Source organism: Siphateles boraxobius, unplaced genomic scaffold (genome assembly GCF_051911475.1).
Source record: "Siphateles boraxobius isolate OS27281-9 unplaced genomic scaffold, OSU_SipBor_1 118, whole genome shotgun sequence".
NCBI classification, from domain to species: Eukaryota; Metazoa; Chordata; class Actinopteri; order Cypriniformes; family Leuciscidae; genus Siphateles; species Siphateles boraxobius.
In genome coordinates, this window is record NW_027508720.1 from 2,235,542 (window position 1) to 2,259,789 (window position 24,248).

Here is a 24,248-nt window from a genome sequence, read left to right on the forward strand (position 1 = left end):
GTTAAGTGTTTTTGAAAGACAACCCTTACTACACACACACACACACACACACACACACGCACCCTTAAGCTAGCTGCTGTAAACTCAAGAGGATATATAACAGAGTAAAGGAGTTCTTGAATAGCGCCATAAAACTTGCAAAAGGAAGATCTTCACAACTTCCTCAATGCCCAATATGCCCTGCCTGTCTGTTTTTTCTGTTGCTATCCCCCCAGCCATATGTTCAGCTCTCTGTTTTTATTACAATGAAAGAACGCTCACTTGAATATATTGAGTCAACCATTTTACCTTCCACCCCCTGCTTCTGCTGTTTATGTATGGCGGTCGCAATTACGATTGCACGTTGTGACTATGTTTTAGTAAATTAGATGGATGGCCGTGTTTAAAAGTACACTGAAATCGTGTGTTAGGAAACAAAACATCAGAGGAAGTTTCTTGTCCCCCGAAGAGAGTGCTAAACCCAGTAACTCCTTGTATTAACATCCGTTCCAGGAATAAACAGGGTTTGAATGTTGTCAGAAATGCATTTGAACACTTTGTAGGGCTTCGCGGTTTGGAGAAGAAAAATGTTTTTTACTATTTTTTGGACAAAATTTGTGACTGCAACTTTAAAAAAAAAAAGAAACAAACAAACAAATAAATAAAAAATAAAAATCCAACATTGTTGTGCTTATTTTTGAAACATCAAATTCTCCAAACATGTTCACCACGCGTACGATTATATTTCATATTTGAAATCTTTCTAAAGGCTCAAATCACGACAACACAAAAAAATATTTTTTAGAAGTTTGAGCAGCGTGTGCAGCTAGTATTAAGTCAAGTCAGGTGACCTTTATTTATATAGCGCTTAATACAATACAGATTGTTTCAAAGCAGCTTTACAGTAATAACAGGAAAATAACGCATTTCAGTTGTTACCAGCTGAAGTCAGTTCTGTGTCGATTCAGTTCAATTGTAAAGATCATCAATTATTAAATTAACTAGAATGTACATTTCTAGAAGAAAATGTGAAGTGTTGCTTGCAGTGGCAAAACTCACCACTCAGTTGCTAGGGTCTGGTACATGATTGCATACGAGCAAACAAACATGTCTGTACGATATTCTGGTGCTGATATGTGGCTTATTCATGTTGTTCAGGTGGGTTGCTAGGGTGTTCTGAGTGGTTGCTAGGTGGTTGCTAGGGTGTTCTGGTTGGTTGCTAGGGTATTTTGGGTGGTTGCTAGGGCATTGCTAGGGTGTTCAGGGTGGTTGCTGGGCGGTTGCTAGGGGTTTCTGGTTGATTGCTAAGCGGTTGTTAGGGTATTCTGGGTGGTTGCTAGGGTGTTGCTAGGGTATTCTGGGTGGTTGCTAGGGTGTTCTGGGTAGTTGCTAGGCAGTTGCTAGGGTATTCTGGATGGTTGCTAGGGTGTTGCTAGGTGGTTAATAGGGTGTTCTGGATGGTTTCTATGGTGTTGCTATGGTATTCTGGGTGGTTGCTAGGCAGTTGCTAGGGTGTTCTGGGTGGTTGCTTTGGTGTTGCTAGGCAGTTGCAGTCTCAGAACACTTAGAAAGTGGGACTTATTCCGTCGTTTTGTGTGCTTTACTTTCTCCCATTCATAGTAATATGAGTGCACAGTCTTCGTTTACATAAAGTCTTTGCTGATTTGTCCCGGACAACAGTGAAGGACCACCTACTGGCCTGTCAATCAAACCTGATATTAATAAAGTTGTACACAGCAGTCTGTCTAATTTGACTACCTGATATTGCATCACTCGTCTACCGGAAATATCTAACTTGATTGTGGCTACTTGAGATGTTTCCAACACATAGGTTTGTAAAATAAGTAGGAACCGTTTGAGGCAGTAATTTATTCTTCACATATTCTCCGCCATTGATTTCCTGTTGGGATGTCATTCATCGCATGTCATTTTGTGTCATTGACTTACAGGTCCGCTGACATTCAAACACGCTCTGCAAAATACCTCGTCGTTTAAAAGAAAACCATAAGTCAGCTGTCAGCTGTGGAAAAGCTAGCACGCAGGTACTAGTGTAAATAAATGCCAGGCAAAACCAGAGAAGAGGGGAATCGAGTGAAAGTCAGATCTGACTCAGTGAAACGGGGGGAACGTTCGGGAGCCTGCAGCGATTGACTGCAGCCTTCTGTTTTGTGTGCGTTTTGTAAGCGGCACTGAAAAACAGCAAAGCCGAGCATTGTGTCAGCTGAGCGCGCTTTTTAGATGAGGAGGCAAGTCCTGGCTCAATGAGAGAGCGAACACAGCGGAGGGTGACCCACCCCTCACCCCGGCCCGTCGCAGTCAGGGGGGCGAGAGGCCGTGCCCTCAATGCCACAATTCATTCACACTCCGGCATGAAGCCTACAGCCTCCATTACGGACTCATCTACAGTTAAAATGGCTCCACACAGGGAACGTTTTGTTTAGGGAGCAGAGAACCGACGGCTTATTTCCTGTTTCTCCCACTTCTGAGGTAAAACCGAAGAGTACGGGTGGTTTCTGGCAGGATGTCGAACCTGATTGACGAGTGCTCTGAAAAAAGCCTTCCCTTGCGCAATCCGTCTACAATCGCATGTTTGACTGTGAAGCATGGGCAAACTTTGAGCTGAGAGCCCAATGACATGAAGCACCCACCATAAACTCAACTTTTATGAAACTTGAAAGGGCAGGCTGACACAAAAATTAAGTGCCGCAAAACAAAACCGTATTCACCTCGTGTTGACTTGGCTGTCATAAAAGTTTAAATGAAATATTTTGTTTTTTCAAACTTTAAAACACTAAAGTAGAAGAAAATAGCAATTACACACTATATAAACTACTAATAAACAAATATATATTTTTAGTAATAAGATGTATTTTTAATGTCACCACTATTGTTTACAATGATACATTGGTTTCCCTTTATAATAACTTATGATTTAGCAAAAATAATCATATATTTCATGCATAATTTAATGGGTTAGTAAGGTTTTGAACATTCTCATAAAGTCTCAAAATCTCAGGTAATGTAAAGATTGGAAGTTACTCAAGCAGATATCATATAACATAATTCAAAGACAACTGACTTGTAGCCATGTTTAAAGATAAATATGGACATGTGTAAAATTATTGTAGATTTGTTTTTGTCCCAAACACTAAACTTTTTTTTTTTTGTAACTACACTGTCAAATATTATTTTACGTAATTTTAAGTAATTAACATTCAAGTTGATCATACTTAAACAAATATATTGATTGTACTTAAAATATGTATACTGTTTAAACTACTTAAAAACGGTACTAATAATAATATATATTTAATAGTAATATTTCATAATAACATATAGTTAATATATAATTTCACCAATATTGTTTTGTTACTGCTTTTTAAGTAATGTGTAAATGGGTAGGACTTTATAATAACTTACTATGTGTAACAGCATCGTAAAATGCTTAACTTATGTGTAAATATTTTAATTGCTTATTAATAAGGTCTCAAAGACTCAACAATCCCAGGAAACACACATACTTGAGGTTACCAAAGCACATTTATGGAAGTATGTATACATGACATAATATGGAAGTATGTGTAAATTACTAAACAATAAGTCATTGTTTTTTCTTCAAACACTAATTATAAAAGTTGCATGACACACAGATTTAATGGAAAATTCCCATTCACAGAATTGCATGTTCACACACACACACACACACACACACACACACACACACACACACACACACACACACACACACACACACACACACACACACACACACACACGTATTGATGTAAGAAAGGTCAGCTCTTCCATTCTAATCCTCTAATGACAGAGTAGCGTTAATAACAGAGGAAGACAGAGAAACACTTGGTTTCTGAAACACACACACTCACACACACACACACACACACACACACACACACACACACACACACTCATTCTGCGGGTTTACAAGCGCTTGAAAATATTTCTTTGTTCCAGTAAGCAATCTTCTTTAAAAAGAGGGGTATGTGAAAAAAAACACCTCTATTGATACAAAGAATGTTCAGTGGATTTAGAAACTGACTCAGTGCCGTGTGGGCAGACAGGTGAGAGATTACTGCAGGATTTCAGCCCAACTGCTTTCAGCTTTAGCGATTCCTTTTTCAGTGTTGTTTGGAGGTTAGGACACGTGGAAAGCAAGGAAAACTCAAAGTGAAACGACAAAGACTGGATCAGGACTGTGCAGGTTGAATGACTTTACATACATATTTTGCATGTAAGAAAATGAAAGGTGAAGTGTGTACTTTCTGCACCATTAGTTAAATAGATATGCAAAAAAAATAAAAAATAAATGCTGTTAAACCAAGCATGTTTTCTGAAGACTGACATTGGTCAGTCAAACAAATAGCCCCGCCCCAAACTTATGCTATTGGTTAACACTATGTTGTTGTGGCAGGGTGGTCAAATATATATATATATATTGATAGATAGATAGATAGATAGATAGATAGATAGATAGATCTAAATATCTGAGTTTAGATTGTATGTATGTATGTATATATATGTATATATATATATATATATATATATATATATAAACAATCTTGATTTGCCAATTTTGTCTCCTGCTGTGCTGTTGTGGAATCGTACTAAACAACAGGCTTAAGGACAAATAAAGGAACGTCACTCTCCGTCTCCAAACACTTGAGCTCTGTTTTGCTACCCAACACTGAGATGTGTCAACAGCGTGGGGAAAACACTGCATTAAACGTATTAAAGCTATTAGACTGATTGCTTTGTATGTGCTTTTGTTGCTGCTTTTATGAGCTGTTGGGGGGTTTGGTGAAGCAGGCTGAAAGTGGGGGAGATATTTTGGGAGAGAGTCATTGAAAGAGGACGGAGGAAAAGTAGGGGTGGGGGGGGGGCTTCTATTTAAATTGAAATGTGGTGAGCGTCCCGGGCTTTTGTGGCACACTGGAGTGTGGTGATTAGAGGAGTAGGCTGCTTTTGGCGAGCCGGCGTGCAACCTCTAATTGGGCGACGGTCCTTGATGTAGATGCTGGATCTCCAACACCCTGAATCCTCCATGGGAATTCCATGAAAGGAGTCTCCTTATCCCCATCCGTCCACTTGCCGTCAGTCATGGCACAATGCCTGTCACTCTCTGGGCCATTTACGTACTAACAAGGCCCACTGTCAAACCTGCAGATGTAGCGTTCATTTCATGACGGAATTACTGTAATTTCTGACGACTAAAATCCCCCGTGTCTTTGTCGAATTTGTAATAGTAGTGGAAACTCTTAACTTCAGGAAACGCAGACTTCTCGACCTTGACTATTGGGTTACACTTTATTTTATGGTGATGCAGTTACATTGTACTTACTCAATTAACTACATGTACTTACTATAGAGTCACGGTTAGGTTAAGGTTTAGGGTTAGTTACTTGTACATGTATAATTGCATCACCTTAACATAAAGTGTCACCGACTATTGCTATGTCATGTTGTGCTACATTTACATCTATACCAGACTTTTATCCAAAGCTACTTATAAGGTATTCAAGGGTTACACTTTATTTTAAGGTGTCATTGTTAAAGTGTCATTATATATTTAAGTACTGAGTAATAAGTACTGAGTAATATTCATTAACAACATGTACTTAATATAGAGTTAGGGTTAGAATGAGGGTTTTGTTGAGGGTTAGTTGCATGTAATTATGCATAATTTACTGTTTTTACTATGCTAAGTACATGTAACATATGTAACAAGGACACTTTCAAATAAAGTGTTTTTCAAGAATTTTATCAAAATTTAGTCAAATGACCATTTTCTCAAAGAATCGGGAAAAGATACCCTGGGTGAAAAAGAAGGTCTTAGTTGTATTGATGTGTGACACACATTTCAATAGAAATATCAATAAAGTATATTTTAGATTTCAACAAATGCTTCTCAGCACATTCGGCAGTAACCTTATTTCAAAGACAATAGAAGGAACTATGAAATTATATATAAAGATGTACTACTTAAGTACATCATGCGTTTCTTGATGCTGGTTATGATGACAGCAATTGACAGGAAGATGACAAAGAGCATAAGTGCGCCTGCTAAATTTTTGTTTGTTGTGTTAATTAGTTCTTCAGCTGATGTTAGGATTGACGCAAGGTCTTAGGGGGTCTGATTTTGAAGCTGACATCATTAAGGGAAGGGGATTGTGGAAAATGAGCCCTTTTGCTTTGATCAAACATGCCGTTTGCTCTTACAGACAGCACAAAGACAAGCACGCAGGTTCATACGGCGAGAAAAAGATGAGCCACAACCCAGATTCATATTCAAGCCTTGTGTCAAAAATGGGAATGGGCATTGCACACACCCTTCCTCTTCCCAAGGTCTTTAATTACAGAGCAGAGTCGATTTGGTGAACAGGCAGACCCTGGGGCGACTGCCTGCTAACCAGGTGTGCTCACAACTTTGTGTTCAGAGTGCCTGAATGGGCGTCCTTAGCTAGCAAGTCCATGCCACCGCCGCATGTGCGAGAGCTCCTAAATAAGTAGGGGGATCATGTCACCTGTTTAACCCAGTGAGGGCTTTTCAAAGTCTCCCTCTCTCAAGAGTTATAATGCATTTCCGTTGAAGTATATGTGATATTTAACCCCTAAAAGGTGTTTGTTCGTACCTTAGAATAGTAATGTATAGCCTTGGTACTACTATGAACGTTTGGCTTTTTTTGGGGGGGTTTGAAAGACACGTACTATTCAGTAATATTATCGATTTGACTGCTTTGACACTATCGAATAAGAGCGGATAAGTCAGTTTATTGTAATTTAAGTTGAAATGACTTAAACATTCAAGTTGATTGTACTTAAAAAAATTGTAATCGAATTTGTTTAATAATCGACACATTGAATGTTATTGCACTGAATTAAATCGACACTGAACTGACTTGAGCTGAATATCGAAACAAATGCCATCTGTAGAGCTGCTTATAGCTAAATTGAACTCATTCCATTACATTGATGAACTTTACACAACTATTGAACTGACAAACACTGAACTGACTTGAGCTGAAGAATGTCACTATTGTCTTTTTGGAGCTGCTTTAGAGCAGAATTTGCCTCATATTTGATGAAGTTTGCATCATTCCGTCATGTTTCAGTTTATTACTGTGAAGCTGCTTTGAAGCAAACTATTTTATAAAGCTTTGTATAAATAAAGGTGACCTGACTTTTAGGCATAAATACAATACAAAATTGACTCTTTAAGGCTACTGGGACAAGCTGTTTTACCCCTGAAGGCACATATTTTCCCTTTTCTTCTGAGTGTATATATTGCAATGTTATAATATTGTAATAAAGGCGTTAATACATGGTTATGCAATACACTAAACATCTGGCAGTTTAATTTCTAGTGAAAACCCCTATATTTAAGCAAGAAATTACTAATACCATGATACTAAAAAGTACTCAAGCCATTTCAACCTGATCATCTACGGCCATAGTGGACAATTGCCATGAATTCGGCGCGTGTCCCCTAAAGCACTTAGAGAAAGAGTTACGATACTGCACATCAGTTACTCTGTTGTGGCTAGACAGGACACAAGATGCGTTGAGATGGAGATAAAGCACGATCAGCTATTAATGAGCACTTAAGCTAACACACTGGCGTATTCTGATACCGAACGTTGATCCGATTACAGATTTCACACTAAACGGGAGCCGTCTGTTAGACTCACGTTGCTACAGGAGCACAATCAATTAATTCGTTCGTGTTTCTTCATGTAGAGGCGAGTTATTGTATAGCCACAAGGCAAACAAGAATGCGTAGGCCTCGTCTGTGTTCATAATTTTAGTCTGGCCTGTTGGTTATAAAAAAAGCTCAAATGCGTTCTCCATTAATCAATATCCAAGGCTTTCATTCAGAAGATGAGCACCTTGTGGTTTTCCAATCCTTTCCTCAAAATGTAAAAGTATGACGTTTTCGCTAGTTCTGATGCTTCAGGCATCGTTACACAACGTTAATGACAGTGTTTGCTGATCAGAGAGAACGACAGCTGTACTTTTATGATAATACATGATGTGTTTCTTTGTGGCTTCCTAGACTTAAACACTAGCATAACATTATTTATGCGTCAGAACATGTGATACTCATCACAGTCACATTTCGGTATTGCTGTTGATGGTCATGACATCTAAGCAAGAGCTTCTGTTTGGGGTTTTGTACATAATCATAAAAGAAAACTCTGTTTGGACATATGGAACGCCTAAGAGATTTGGTAGTATATAAAACAAATGAGATTGAAAGAAAATTTATATTTCAATATGTTAGAGTTCTCGGAGAAACTTTGCGGTTGCTCGCAAAATGTTTGCGTTTCTTGCTAAAAACTTTGCGACTACGCGTAGTTTCTTGGGGGAACACAAAGTTGTAAGGTTTTACGAGGTAATGCAAAGATTTTGCAAGCGAACTCAAAATGTCTCAGGGGAGTGCAATACTTCTGCAACTATGCAAAGTTTCTCAGGGGAACACAAAGGTCCGTGAGGTTCTTGCGAAGGAACACAAAGATTTTGTGAACGAACGCAAAGATTATGAGTTTCTAAGATTTCTTGAAGGAAACACAAAAATTTTGCGAAAATGCCAAGGCATTAACATATGTATAAATATATTTATATTTTTTCTTTCTACACAGCTAGGTACACTTTTTTATATTAAAATGTTCTGCATTTTAGAATGGCGGCAAGAACATTAAAAACAAGTGGAAATATATCAGAATTATATAGTAACCATAAAAATGTTATACCGACCTAAAATACATTACATTTTTGGGTTTGTTAAAAGAAGCCATCCTTTGCTTAATCACTCTTTCTTTCTCTCTATTTAATGTTTCATCCACACCTTTTCTATCTCGGTTTTCTTCTCCCAAGTGTCTGAGTGTGTATCAGTCAACAGGAAGTGTTTTGACAGGCCAGAGCTGATCACAGCCTTCCTTTCCATCCACTTCATTCTCTCTCATTCCCCTCATATCTCTGAAACCCCTTCTCTCTTTTTCTCCCCGTCTATCATGCTCCCCGGGTCTCCATTACTCTCAGCAGGAGGCAGGGCCAGCTGGAATAAATACAGATGACTCAACTAGCCGGTTGAAAAATGCAAGTGAGAGTAAACCGGTTTACAGAATGTTTGGAAGAGGAAGAGGCACACATTCACTCCTAAAGAATATCATAAAAGCCACTGAGGAAATAATAAAACATATGTTTAGGTCAAAACCAAGCAGGTTCAGGTTCAGTAGGAGCACTTCATTGTGTTTCATTCGGAAATATGTTCTATTCAGTTAAAAAAAAAACACCCCGGAAACTGCTTTTTCTGGTGTCGCCCAGGTGTCTGCTATTTTTAAAACTCTCATTCAGAGACTAACTTTTAATAAGATCTTCGCTTTAGTTACATTAAGACATTTCGGTTAAATGTCAAATAAAGAAGAAGACTGCAGTTGTGATGAATCCTGCGTTTGGCTGAGCCTAGCGTTAGCACATTTTAACCAACAGTCAAGCACCTCTCCCTCTCCTCAAGCCAAAAACTGAAAAGGACCATAATCACGATAACTATGTTTTGATTGATTTTCTCGTTCTGGTTGAAATTCAACTCTGACTGTAATAAACTGCCAGGGACGCAAGTCTGCCAATACTGCTGAAGAAAAACAAATCTTGTTTGAAACTAAGATATTCCTCCACGCTCAATAGAGAGCTCAATGCATCATTACCCACAACTCATATTATCAGTCAAGCTATGTCCCAAAATCTGGCATATGTTACTGACAGAGATAGTATTTACATAAATCAAAAAGAACCTAAGAGCATTGGTATTTTTCATGTGGCGCTATTAAGGCATGTTGAGTGAATTGCATGAGCAATAAAAGTGAAAAAGACAGCAATGCCCAAACAGAAACTGGAAAAGCCTAAAATCCTGGATGTGTTGTGTTTGGAAATATTTTGGTAGCACTTTATTGTACAGTCCTGTTCACCATGTACATACCACATATTTATTATAGTGATTGTAACAACTGGGTACTATATGGAAGCTTGTTTCCACCACAGAATAAAAAAAATAAAAAGGTAACTGCGACTTTTTATCTCACAATTCTGACTTTTTTTTCTCACAATTGCGACTTTTTATCTCATAATTCAATTGTGGGTTATAAAGTCAGTACTGTGGGATATAAAGTCACAATTGTGGGTTATAAAGTCAGATTTGTGAGATATAAAGTCGCAATTGTGTGTTATTAAGTCAGAATGGCAAGATATAAAGTCGCAATTGAGAGTTATAAAGTCAGATTTGTGAGATATAAAGAAGCAAATTTGAGAGTTATAAAGTCAGAATTTTGAGAAATAAACTCACAATTCTGACTTTGTTTTTCAAAATTGCATGCTTATATCTTGAAAATTCTGACTTTATAACACAGGAAAATCAGAATTGATTTGCAATTGTGAGATAAAAAGTCGCAATTATCTTTTACAATGTTTTATACCGTGGCAGAAACAAGCTAGTTCTAACCCTGAACCTACCCCTAAACCTAACCTTAACCCAAGTAGTCACCTTTTATTCCCAAGTACTATTCTTAGGTAAGTGCAATGTACTGTAAAATAAAATGCTACTAATATGTTTGTATTCTCGTCCTGTGTTTTGTAATCCAAGCCATAAAGAACGGGGCAGGAGGCACTGCAGACTTCCTTATACCTCCATTCCAGGTTCATTATGGAGGTATTTTGGCACCGTGCTGCCCACTGGCCTTGCCTGTCAGCCTCGGAGAGGAGCTGTCGGCTGAAGCCGCTGTCCAGGGACTCATCTCCATTCTGCAACAGCCCGTTTGCCGTACTTGCTTCCCTTTGACACGTTCATTATTCCACTGCAGAGGCAGCCAACAGACATCTAGGCTAAATATATGGTAATGGCACGATCCCTCAGGACCACTGGAAGGCATTTGCCATGCTATAACACTAAGGAGGTACTTCAGAGTGTGGCGGATGTTGAAATGCCCCCAAACTCTCATTTTCTCCAACCCCTTTTACCTTGAGATAAGATGTTTGTGAAAGGACGTCGGGGATGATGTCAAAGCTAAAATTATGGTTTCTGGTCGATAAACGCACACACACAATGAGAAACAGTGAAAAGGGAACACACAAATGTACACATATATGGGTGTTTCTTCAATTATTAAAGATGTAATGTTTCCATATTTTTCAATTGAAAGTGTGATACGTTTAAAACTATATGATATACAAATATAAAAATATAGCCCATCTAAAAGGCATTAAACAATAGTAAAACTAAGATATTAAAAAAGAAAAGTAGCAAAAATAATTGTTGATGTGAATTCAAAACATTGAATTCTGTTAGTGTTAACAAAAACAATTTCACTGTAAAAAAAAAAGTTGCTACCTTAAATTTTTAAGTACAATCAACTTGGATGTTTAAGTCATTTCAACTGAAATTACATTAATCTGGCTTAAAACATAGTTTAATCTTGTATAATTTATTAAAAACAAAAGTTGAAAATTGCTAAATTTATTTCGTCGAGTTGAAGAAATGTAAAATATAGGTTGACATTACTTATTTATCATATTATTTTTTACAGTGTAATACAATATAATATGACATAATATAATAATTTTTAAAGCGATTTAAAAAGATAAGTAATAAAAATCAAACATGCCCGTATAATTTAAGAAACCTTCAAAATTGTGTATTCATCCTTACATGACTCAGAAGAACCTATAACTCTAGCGTATAGAAATGTAAAGGTTTTGGTTATAACTTTTTTTTCTTTACAGTTCTGCTATGAATTAGGCATTGAGATGTATATGTCAGGATACAATTACTCCTGCTTTAGTCATCAGCCAAACATACAATATCATCTTACTATGCAAACATACAAATAACCTCTAATGGCTGTTAAATATGACATTTCTGCTTTGTATCATGGGACAGCTGTTTGTTCGCAGCTACTGGACTGATGTGGTCCACATTTCCAGCGTTCCAGTGGCTTTCGATCGCTTTGTAATGTTTCAAATATACTTTCTGGGGCGGCTAGTGAGGTTTAGATTCCTTTTCATTTCTTGAAAAGAAAACCCCAAGCTGTGAGGGCACGAACCCTGCTAACTTCCTAGTGCTGTCACATATTAGCATTGGCAGCTACTGCTGAAGACATGGGAACAAATCGGTAGCTCAGTTTCAGCTGTCATGCTGCATGCTAATTATCAGGATATGTTGTGGGTTACCTGCTCGAACAAAGAAAACATCTCTAATGGCTCCAGCTCCACCGCAACGTAATAGGAGTTATTATGTTCTTTTTTGTTTTACATTTCTTGCTATATGTGACACATTAGCCTGAGGCAGCGCAGGTCTCTTTCGACTACCTCTTCTCACGTTAGCTCATTAATCCCAGAGACACTCGTTAATGTTTACCTGCCCACTCATTATCTCAGTCAGGTCAGAGCCGCAACAACAAAGAAAGGTTAGGCAGTTACCGACAGGAATGCGGCTGGGTAGGGCCTTTGTGACTGTTGAATACACACGCAAAAACAATGACTAAAGCATGGTTTGGAACTGTCCTGAGTGAAAGGGACACTATCATTCATTCTATATTTGAGAACACTCTTCCTGGAAATTTCAGCCCCACTCTGGCACTTTGGCAATATGTCAATACAGGAAGTAGGGCGCTGAAATATGCAAATTCGCATTCATATTAATGCACAAGATGAATTTACCCAATAAAGCATGTTCCTGGATCAATATTTTACAGGGAACTGATCGGTTGATGGGAATGTTGTTCATGGACCAATAAAGTTTGCTGATGTCTTACCTAGGTAAAATCATATTAATCTACCTAGAATGTGCCTCGCTTACTTTTTTTTTTTTTTTTTGCAAAATTACAAAACTATACCTATACATACAATTCACTGCAGTTTCCATCTGAAATGAACACTGGTGGCAGCCAACACCAATAAATTGTAATACTTTTCAAAAATGTCGCCACAGCCACATTTTTCAATGAGCCTGGGTTGCAATGGGAGGCTATACTGCTTGTTATTTCTGTTTACTTCTTGTACCCTCCCAGTTGGCTAAAGCAAAAAAAATGTTGTTACTATTCACCCCATGCTTATCTGTTAGATCTGTTCAGCCATGTTCTTAATTGCTGCTCAGTTAATTAATCTCACACTTGGCTGCAGTAATAACTTGACTCGTTAGACCTCTCTAAATGGTTTTCGGCTCTTTAACACACAGACGCAGACTGGCGGAGTGTATGGAAGACGGTCATCGGAGTAATTTATTCATGGTCTCCACCTCTGAGACTGTTGATTAAAAAAGAAAAAAAAATTCCTGATTAGGACACGTGGCCGTCTAGGTCATTGGCTATCACACAATCATGCACTTAAGTGTTTCACTTACAGCAAATTGACTTGCAGATTGTGACAGAAGGTATTAGCGATGGAAGTTCATTTCTGGGCAATTATGCTGGAGAAGGTTGATAGAACGGTTGACATCCAATTCTAGGGTGCCCCATATGGCCAGGGGTTTAGATGTCTCTGAACAATTATATAAAAGCCTTGATACATTGGAAGGAGACTGTGAATGTTTCTGTAATTGTGCAAGCAAAGAAAGGGGCTAGTCACTTGAAAATCTTCAGATATAAATCAGTACACAGTGCAGCTGGACTGAGAAGGCTACAGTTCCGGGGCCGTTTATGCCACAACAATCCATCTCCACAGTCCTTGCTCTCCGACCTGGGTCAGTTGCAATACTTCCTGCCCGCTTCAAATTATTAACCTAGACTTTATGGGTGTCACTTGCAGCTCTTGACCCCTTAACGAAAGGAAGGGTAATTTTTTTTTGCATTTAATACCTTACATACAGTGCCACCCATAATTCATATTCTATATAGATACACTTTACGGAACAGCTCAACTTATAAAACACTTGTATGAAGAAGAAAAAAAAGACAAATGCATTATTTAAAATTTCTCTTTTAAGTGATTGCTCAAGCTCATGTTGTTCCAGAGTTTTCATTTTTGGGAGATCTACCCATTTTACCCACAGGGAAGGCGTTTATATATCATAATATTATCATACACAGTAAGTAAATCAGGTGGAAGAGAGGAAGGCCAGAACTAAGGTATGTCTCCAGAGGCTGATTATGTCGCAGATGCGCTGATGAAGGGCCAGGGGAGGCTCCGTCTGCCTGCCCGCTTATAACTGTACTGTCAGGGGCTGACTAATGTATTATTCACCCTTCATTGATGTGTAACTAAAACCAACGGCTGGGGAGCCTGGGCCACCAATACCCCCCACAGACGGTAAACCCCCGACAGGCTACTGAGCTCCATTGATTTATGGGTCTCAGTAGAGGGCCTGGTGAGAAGGCTGAGGGTGGGGGGTGAGGGGAGGATGGAGTTCGACATGAGATGGGTCTCATTTTTTAAATATGCTTTCACTATGTGGTTATGCAATATCTGAAACAATTTTAAGTTGAATTTCCAGTTAAAATAACCTTATTTTATCCATACTTCCCATTCATATTCTAAATAAATTAAAACATGTAAGGTCAGAATGTGGGTATATCTGGAGACACCACTAAAATGACACCACTATCATGTGAAGACAGTGGCACTGATGGAAGAACTAAGGGAAATGGCCACATGAGATAACATAGTTGAATCAACAAGAACTGTGTACGTAGGATGGGAAATGCAGTGCTGCTGCTGGGCATCTGTTTGAAGTGCAGGTGACATGGAAGGTTATAGCAATCTAGAGTCAATCATTGACTGATAAATCACAAGCACAGTGGCTTTAACAGCGTCTACACTGAACCAATAAAGTCCTTCAATAAGATTGTGTCTTGTATAAACACTGGTTTGTTATGTGGTACTGAAAAAGTATCTGGGAAACCAACGGCACAGATAGAAAATGTGGCAAAAGGACAACTACTGAGAAAATAATTTTATACGAAAACACCCTTCAATTTAGGAAGTACTGTACAGGTGCTAAGGGATGCAATTGTTGGGTATAGAGATAATAAGAAGTCTGGGAATTGTCTGCTGTTGCTCTCTTTCACACACTTGAACACACACAGATAGATCCACTAAATCCAACACACACAGACATGACGTCACAAAGACTTGGTGGCCTCAACACTAATTACAGACCTGCTAACCACACCTTGACTGCTTGGAACCTACACGTGAACTTTTGTGTTTCAGGTACATTACAATTCTTGGTGGTCTCGAAGCAGGATGAGTTCAACTTGGGAGCGCTCATCAAAAGAACCACAGGGTGTGTACTGAACCTCACCATAGATTACTCATAGGAACAAGTCCAACTTCCATCACTGGAGGACTGACCATATGAACTGCTTTTAACCCTGTATTTACATCTCCCTCAGAAGAGGGATGCATGAATGGACATGTTTCCCTGAGTCTTTATAACCTGAGGGCAGGCGAGTACGGACGCAAAGAATGGCATAAATAAAAGAGAGATAAGAAAACAGATTGTTCATTCTTTGTTGATAGACATGTATAGAGTGTCCTGATGGCTAAAGATCTGCTTAGTTTGTAGTTTAAACAAATTTCGTTTTCAGAAATGCAGTGTGTTACAATGTTGCTAACTCTGTGACTGGCCATATGTGCAGGCTGGTGCCCTGCCTTTGGGGTGTTGGTAAAAAGCACCTGTATACCTGTGACCCTTCAAATATGAAGCGGTTTGAAGAATGGAGCGGTGTTTAGCTTCTGTGCTGACAGTTAGAAAACTTGCAACAACACATTCATTCATGGCTCATTTCCTGTCCTATATGTTTTGAATCAATAAAACTGCCAACAAATGCATGAGCTAAAATATGAATCTCTAGATATTACCCTCTTGATACGCTTTAGTCATAAATGCCTTTGTGTTTATGACACCACTGCAGATTAATTAACCAGGCACAAAGCTGCGTCCAATGTTGAACTCTATAGATTGGCCTTAAGTGCTTGCCTACTTAGCTAGCTTTTTTAGACCAAGCTGTCTCAAAATGAAGGGAAGATTTATGAATAAGTAAGAACAGTGACAAAGTGCCTGCTTAATTAACCAAGAAAGAGAAATATAGTCCCCAGACATTTCGATCGCCACATATTTTGATGGCAATGCAGCATCAACAACCATCTCCTCTTGGCCTGCCATATTGACCGACGGCTGGCTAAATTGAATTGCTAATCATCGCCATCCTTTTAGGTCATTTCCCAGAGGACACGGCAGGGCAAAAGTGGCAATGAAGCTGTTTCACTGTGGTACGTCTCACACCCATGATACAAATATGGCCCCTCAGTTCACCATCCCCATCTGGCCACGGGATATTTTAATTTGTTTCTAGTGCCAGCTCCATTTCACGTCAATATGCTTGCTTTCACACCCCAAGAGGGTTTGTGTCACATCAGCATGCCGATTTTTCGCGTGTTCTTAGTTAGAGACCTCTTTTTGACTCTCTTCCGTGCAGTGTATGGAATTAGGCCGATTTGGGGCTGCTTTGTGCTCTTGCATCTTCACATATTATTTCACATATGTCATAAGTGAGAACCTTCTCTCAAGATTTTCTTAAAAGCCATGGGCGATGAAATATCAAGAGACTGAACCCGTCAAATATTTACTGCAAGAGTTTGACTTACATTGCTTTTAGACATACCACTTAGCTCCCACAGGATAACATGACATAATAGAGTTGTAGGAACACACACACACCGTCACAAATCTTATCAATGACTGGATACAACAAAGGTTTTGTGGGTAAATAGGCCCTTTTCCTAAGCTTCTGGTCCTGTTCTGGGATTCTGATATCACTGAAGGGGTGAGATAACAGATAGGGAAAATAATGCCACAATTAGAATTATCTCCCTGATAAGAAACGGCAGCATAAGGTGCCCAGGGAGAACAGGGATGGAGGGCTGTAAAACGATGGTGGGAAAATGTGTAGCAAAGAAGGGATAGTAAACAGAGTAGAGAAAGAGGTGCATTGTCTTTACCCTCTCTGTCGGGATAAAGCCCACCTGTTGGGGGAGAGGCCTCTGAACTTCCCACACTTGTTCTCTGGGTTTGCACAAGGTTGTCATCCCTTTTATGGCGACATGCATCGAGATGCTGTTGCAGCCTTATAAATGAAAATACCAATAAAAAATAGTGACAGATTCAAGCCACCAACTGTTGCAACATAAGAGATAACATCTGTCTGTTACACTGGAAAGCAATTTTTTCCTGCCTTTCTTTATTCTGTATGCAGGATGTAACCTTATTTTCTACTTTCCCACTGTCAGGTGGACCTGATTTCATGTGCAGACTCAAGGCCGTCATTGATTGATGCTCACTGGCTTTTCAATTCATTAAAAACCCTTGCATATCCCTTGACCATCAAGAGTTTCTTAGACTAGCTCTGAAAAAAAGAGTGATGGGTAGAAAGATGGACAGAGAGACAGAGAGTGAAAAGGCAGAAACAATGATCTCCTCTCAGGCATAGCTAGGCAGAGCAAGTCAATTTTAAGATGCAGAGATAGATCCATGGCAGCTGTCCAAGACAGAAGATGAAAACTCTCTGCTCTCGCTGTCCTGAGCTCTGCCTCAATTTCCACTACATTCATAACCCCATCTGACCAGATCCAGTGTATTTCCATTGTCTCTCCTCTCAGCACCTTTTCAGATGAACTGCTCAACCAATACTGTACCAAGTGCCTTTTGGATCCAGGACAATTCTCTCAGTCTTTCTCTGTCCCTTTGTTCGCCTATGTCCTCATCTCTCCCGTTCAGGTCGAGGGCACTTTAATAACAGATAAGCCACTCGACGCAGATCGCAAGTGACTTGGGGTGCACGGTATGCCTTATATTAAGGGGTGTTCAGTCCTGCTCCTGGAGATCTATCTTTTTGTAGAGTTTAGAGCTGTAACTGACCTGTCTATGTTTTTTAATCAACCCCAAAACCTTGATTATCTAGTTCAGGAGCTGGGTGTATGGTTAAGGGTTCAATCTAAGTTCTGCAGAAAGATCTCCAGGAGCACGATTGCCTATCTTACATCTAATGTCTCTAATCTTCTCTAGACTTGAGACAAGACTGGAAAAGGGCCGTTCTGAAGTCGATGAAGAAACATGTCACTTCATCTACAGGGTTGCTCTTGAGACTCGACTAGCGCCCTTTCTCCATGGCAGTTCTGGTCTATGTCAGCTGCACAGGAAGTTGATGGGAAGATGACTGGAAAGATACTATCTTCAAACTCATCATTTCCTCTACCCTGCCATTCATCTATAAGTCAAAAAAAGCTGGTAATGAGAGGCTCTAGGAGTCTTGGCACATTTCGAAAGGGCAGTTGCCAGAAAGGCTAACTGAGAAGGAAGTGTGATCGATCAAGCCTGACAACGAGCCATAAATGAATCAGTCACAGAGATTCATTGAGAATCCCTGATTGGATGTGGATGGCGACCCTGTCGAAACTAGATGTGGTGTTATAGCAACAGTTAAAGCAAGAGAGGGTATGAGAACGAATATTGGGGGGGAAATATGCTTATAATTACTGAAGCAAATTATCTAATGAATTACATCCAACACTATATAATATATTACGTTTATACTCAAACATGCATGGTAATCAAAAAAAAATGTTATCAGCAAAGTGAGATGTCATAAAAGGAATTTACTTGAAAGTTGATTTTCAAAATACTAGCAGTACAGCTACAACAGACAGACTTGCAATGCCTTCAGGGACTTTTACGACACATAACCAACTGTTTTTCAGAAGTACCTGCATTTGCACCTTGCCAAAGGGCCACTGCTCTAACCTCGAACACCAAATGGAGGGGTGACAGATCGCGTAAGCAGTAAAATAATTCCTCTCTAACACCAGTGCATTTTGTGTTGTCGGCTAAAACAAATTACCCTTACACAAGCATACCATGGTAAAAAATAGTTTCCAATAAAATAGTTACTGCACTTATTGTTGCTACAATCAAACTGTGATAACTTGGTGTATTACATTAGCTTTTTTACAATATTCTATGGATATATTTTACAATAAGAGTAACTGTATTCCAAATACACATTTATTTACTTTTATTAATATTATCTTTATTTATTGTATTAGCTAGCTGATAAATATTAGATTAAATGCTAAATAGTTTTTAACAAAATATATACAAATCCTAATAAACCTAATGAAAAATTGATCACATATATATATTTTTTTTACATACATTACATAAAATCTATAAATAACAACATTATAAAAATCAAATCAGTCAGAACTCGTTTTTGTACACATATGCATCAACAAAATGAATGGCTAAGAAAGTCTACAGATGTGTAATTGAACAGCATGGCTCAAAAGTGCAAATTTGAGTCTGGATTTAACAGAAAGGGTAAAGGGCCAGTGTGCTTTTGGGCCCTTGCCTGGGGCTCCCGATGTTTGATGTGGAGATTATGAGCATGTTTCAACCATCTAGAGGCCTGGTTTGATTGGTAGCGTGGAGTTTAGAAGCCGTCATTAGACTAACATCCCCCACCCTGTCCGCACATGCCCATGTTGCTAATCAAAGCAGACATTTGCACCTAGCGTTAGCATTAGCCATTTCCAGCAGGGCTTCTATCATCACACGTTACATCTAACATCCAATTGAACTGTGGTTGAAAACTAGCACAAATATTTATCTGACAGTTACCGTTTTTGTCACTGTGTTGCACATTGTCAGTTCAGTATCGTTTAATATAATTGAATCAGTATTATAAAATACAATTTTTGGTTTTTATTTTTAGGTTTAAAAGCTAAATAAGGTTCTGGAATGTGTTTTATCTCTCTCTATCTCTCTTTCTCTAATTCTGATGAATTCATATCAAAGAAATCTGATTCATCAGCAGAGCAAGCCAGACTGGTTTAATGCTCATAAACATTCTTCATCAAAGGATCAAGAGTCTGAAAACTTTTCCTAACTCCTTTTAGCCAAACTGATTCGCTATAAAGTAATGTCTATGGTATTCTTGTAAAAATGTGTTAGCCATTCATTTCTCAGGAGCATAGCAGGACTCCATGTGTGTGTCAGATCGCATGTCATCTCAGTGCCATAGTCTGAGCTCATGTAGCCTATTTCTGCGTGCTACTGCTATTTATGTGCATTTTGACACACTACATGCATATTGAAAGACGGAGTTGCTTCATATCTGGCGGTTTGAAATTGAAGCAAATTATTATTTCGCTAACTTGCACAGCTAACACGTCACAGTGCTGTTAGTCATAGATCGTATAGAGGTAAAACACATCTGAGACGTAGCATGAATATGACACATTTCAAAACAATTAATAAACGTTTCTGAGCAGGGAAAAACTCTCTACTATATTTTTATCCGATCAAATTGGCTCTGACTGTAAATTCACTGATCTAATGCAGGCATGCAGTCCGAGTCTCAAAAATAAAAATCCCTCTAGTTGGGTCGGAGAGGGAAAACCATTTAGATGGGAAGAAAAATGTATTGCGCTTGTCATCATGTGACTTTGTTTGGGTACTCTGCGCTGCCGTCACCCTTTTCAATGGGCGTTTTGGTAGCAGATATATTGCCTGCCAGCGCCACCCATCTTGCTCTTGACCAACCGAAGACAGAAACCAAGCTCCGATGTCTCTCTTTCTCTCAATCCCTCTTTCTTTCTGCTCTCGATTCCTCTCTCTCATTCCGCTTCAGTAGCTGCAGACAGCACCGGGGGGATTTTGGCAGTGTTCAGGCCCAGACACATTCTCTCCTCACACTGTCGTGAGTGTCAAAGACCTATTTTTCTGTAAAGGCCTTTGCGTCAGCTGCCAGGATTGCCCTTTTGAGTGGACACTCCAAAAAAAGGGCGATTTCTACATTCCAGTCAGCGTCCAGTCCACTTCTTCATCAATTAACAGAGCACTCGGTTAAATATTGGCCTTCAGCGCAAGTTATTGCTCCACGCTGCATGGGCTTAGAATGCTGGCGAATTTTACAGCCGGAGCATTCCTGAATCCAAAAGGTTATCGGTGCTAACGTTTATGGGTTAGTTATGTGAGCTTTTGCGGACCACCAGAGTATGTGCGCTTACGATAACCCTGCCTGGTTTTCATAGCATCTTTAAGCCTGAGTCTGAGACCCCTTTGAGCTCCTTACGAGAGTCTGAAACAAAGCCAACAGACATCTGTTCACCCTATAGCCTACTCTGTTTAACATATGACCTTTCAATGGCTCGCACACAGGACTTGGATATTAATAAAATGCATTATTTTATAAACAGACATCACATGAAAAGACATAAATATAAGCCAAAGCTGTGGCACATACAGGCCCCACCAGTGGGGGAACACCATTTTAATCATATATATATATATATATATATATATATATATATATATATATATATATATATATGAAAATCTAATATATTTGATATTTACATATTTCAGTTAAATTTTATTTCAGGTTATAGATATAATGATAATGATATACATAAATTATATACCCCAAAATGATATACATAAATATTATACATTACATAACTTTACAAAGACAATCTTTACACATAGCATGTTGGTACTCCGCCTGAACCTTCATTCCTTTTTTTCCATTTAATTTTCTTTTCTTTTTATTATTTATTATTTATTTATTTTTAGGCTAATAAATAATTATTATCTTATCTTAAATAATTATCTTAAATAAATTGCTGTCCTTTTGGCGTTGATGATTAAAAACACAATAAATAGGCCTATTAGGCTACTTTGTTTATTGTACTTTATTAGTAGGCTACTTATATTTGATATCTCTAATTGAGTGAGTTGACTCATGCCGTGTGTAGGTGTGAAGGACAAATCAATGCTTTGAACTCGTTTTAAACCTTTTGACCGTAGATTTTACAGATCGATGAAGTCGCATCGATTACAGAGGTCGGGTTGCGCTCAACACCTATCATAATAATAATAATTATAATAATAATTGTTATTATTATTACTATTAATAATAATAATAATTATTATTATTATTAGTAGTAGTAGTAGTAGTAGTAGTAGTAGTAGTAGTAGTATTGCTTTCTGTTTTTAATATTTACGAGGAATTAAAATATCAACAGTGTTAAAAAACAATAATAATAGACGTATAGCCTAAATTTCGTGTAGCCTACGCCTAATCTTTTTTTTTTTTTAACAACATCAATAATTTATGGCTAAAATTAATGTTTTAATGCAAATCAGGCCATAATTCATAAGATATGACATGCTTTCTAAGTTTTTTTCATGATCGATTGTTTGACTTAAGACTGTGTGAAAAATGATTCTTAAAAGTGCAAACATTCCATATAGCCTATCAGATCATGGAAAACAGTTTAAATAAAATGTACTGGCCTATACATAATAGCTCATATGAATGAATACATTTTTAAATAGCCTATAAATAAATGTTTGCTCACATTGCGCGTTCAGGCCTTTCCTAAAACTCACATTACGGCTCTTCTGTAGTGAATGGCCCTGTAATTATTCTCTTGTTTCTCATGCTAATGCAGTTTACCCCCAAAATGAGCCTGTTCTTTCGTCAACAAGGGCTACATTTGCTTTAGCTGGGTTTATGAATCAGCCTATACCACTTCAATGGGACAGGACGCACAACAACCATGAATCAAGTCAGTATTTTGGTACGGTGATTTATGGGGTCAAATGGTCTTACTTTACTCGCGCTATCCTGCGAAGGTCTGTTTTACCACATTGCGATGAGATATGCCTTTACAATGACTGTAGTTACCTCAGAGTAATTATATAGGACAAAATGTGTTTATCACGTGTATGTGCTAAATAATAAGTGCAGTGGGGTAGTGGGAATTAAAACCAGGCCTTAGACTAATTGGAGTAGAAGTGAGAGAGAGAGAAAGAGAGAGAGAGATTTGCTACTAACGCGTGTGATTTCACATTCAAACAGAGATAGGAGCGTAACTAATGTTTTACCTAGGCAACATCAGAGTAAAAATTAGAAAAGCATTTGAAAATTATATTTGAATGCATGTTGCAAGTTTTGGTCCTTTTTTAGGTTCAATTGACTCTTGAAATCTCCAGAGACCAAGAATATGATTGCTTTCAGCGAGAACACTGCAGTATTTAATTCAAATTCACTTCAGAAAATAATTCAGTATGAACGGACACATACCACGGATTGAGCTTACAACCCTAAACAATATAACCTACTGAATCACTTTTAATTAAGTTATTCGTAAAACTCTTTCATTATATCATTATGCCTATATTTGTCATTAAACATTAAGATACTGCCTACACTTGGGCTACAATTAATAGGCTGCTTGATTTTTATTTAGCGAAACAAGGAGACACACTGTCAAAAAATTTAGTAACCGAGGACCGTACCTTTCATAAACATGTATTCATGTACTTATTCACCCCTGATACATTCTTAAAAATAAAGCTTCATTATTGGCATCGTTCTATTAAGAACCTTAAACATCCATGACAAATTTGTGTTGCACAAAATGTTCTTTATTGTGGAAAAATTATTAAAATGGTTTTAGATTATTAAAATGTTCTTCACACTAAGAAAAAATGGGTTATTTTAAGAAGTGTTCACTGAAAGGTTATTTAGGGGAACAGCATTGATTCTTCTATGGCATCAAACCTTTTGGAACCTTTATTCTTTAAGACTGCGGGTTATCGGACAATGACATATAAATCAATTAGTGAAGTTTTTTTTTTTTTTTTTTTTTACTTTTACAAACATAGACAAAAGGATAGATAAATAAATTTAACTTAGGCTAATATTTCCGCACCCGACATCCACCACTTCACTCATTAAAATATTCAAATAAAACAAAACAAGCAAGTAAAGTAGCCTATATAATATAACCTCTCATTTGGTGAGTAATAGCATCGATAGTGTGAAGAAAGTAATAATCCAACATTGAGCAGTAATTTGAAAGGCAAGCTTTTTCATCTTAAAAACAAATCAGGCTATTCTGGGCTTTTCGTAAGGCAACAGCATATAAAATAAATCGCCCGTTAATAGCAGGCCTATAATACGAATTTTATTGCATTATAAGTGCTGTTTTAAAGAAGCTCACTGGCACATTCACAAAGACAAGTCAAGGTAAGCAAGTGTTCGCGATGTCATGTTGTGCCGGTTGTATAGTTAAAATAACAATAAATAAATAAATAAATAAATAAATAAATAAATAAACAAATAAACAAACAAATAAATAAATAAATAAAACAACAGTGTTGTTCTCCCTGAAAATCTATTAACGCGCGCGCTCTC

The 24,248-nt window shown here is 38.1% G+C and overlaps 1 protein-coding gene across 6 annotated transcripts in view; it reads right to left on the bottom strand.

Moving 5' to 3' along the window:
• The window catches only part of ephb3b (eph receptor B3b), a 53,416-nt gene that overhangs the window by 27,888 nt on the left and 1,280 nt on the right, over nucleotides 1-24,248 (bottom strand). The window lies entirely within an intron of this gene.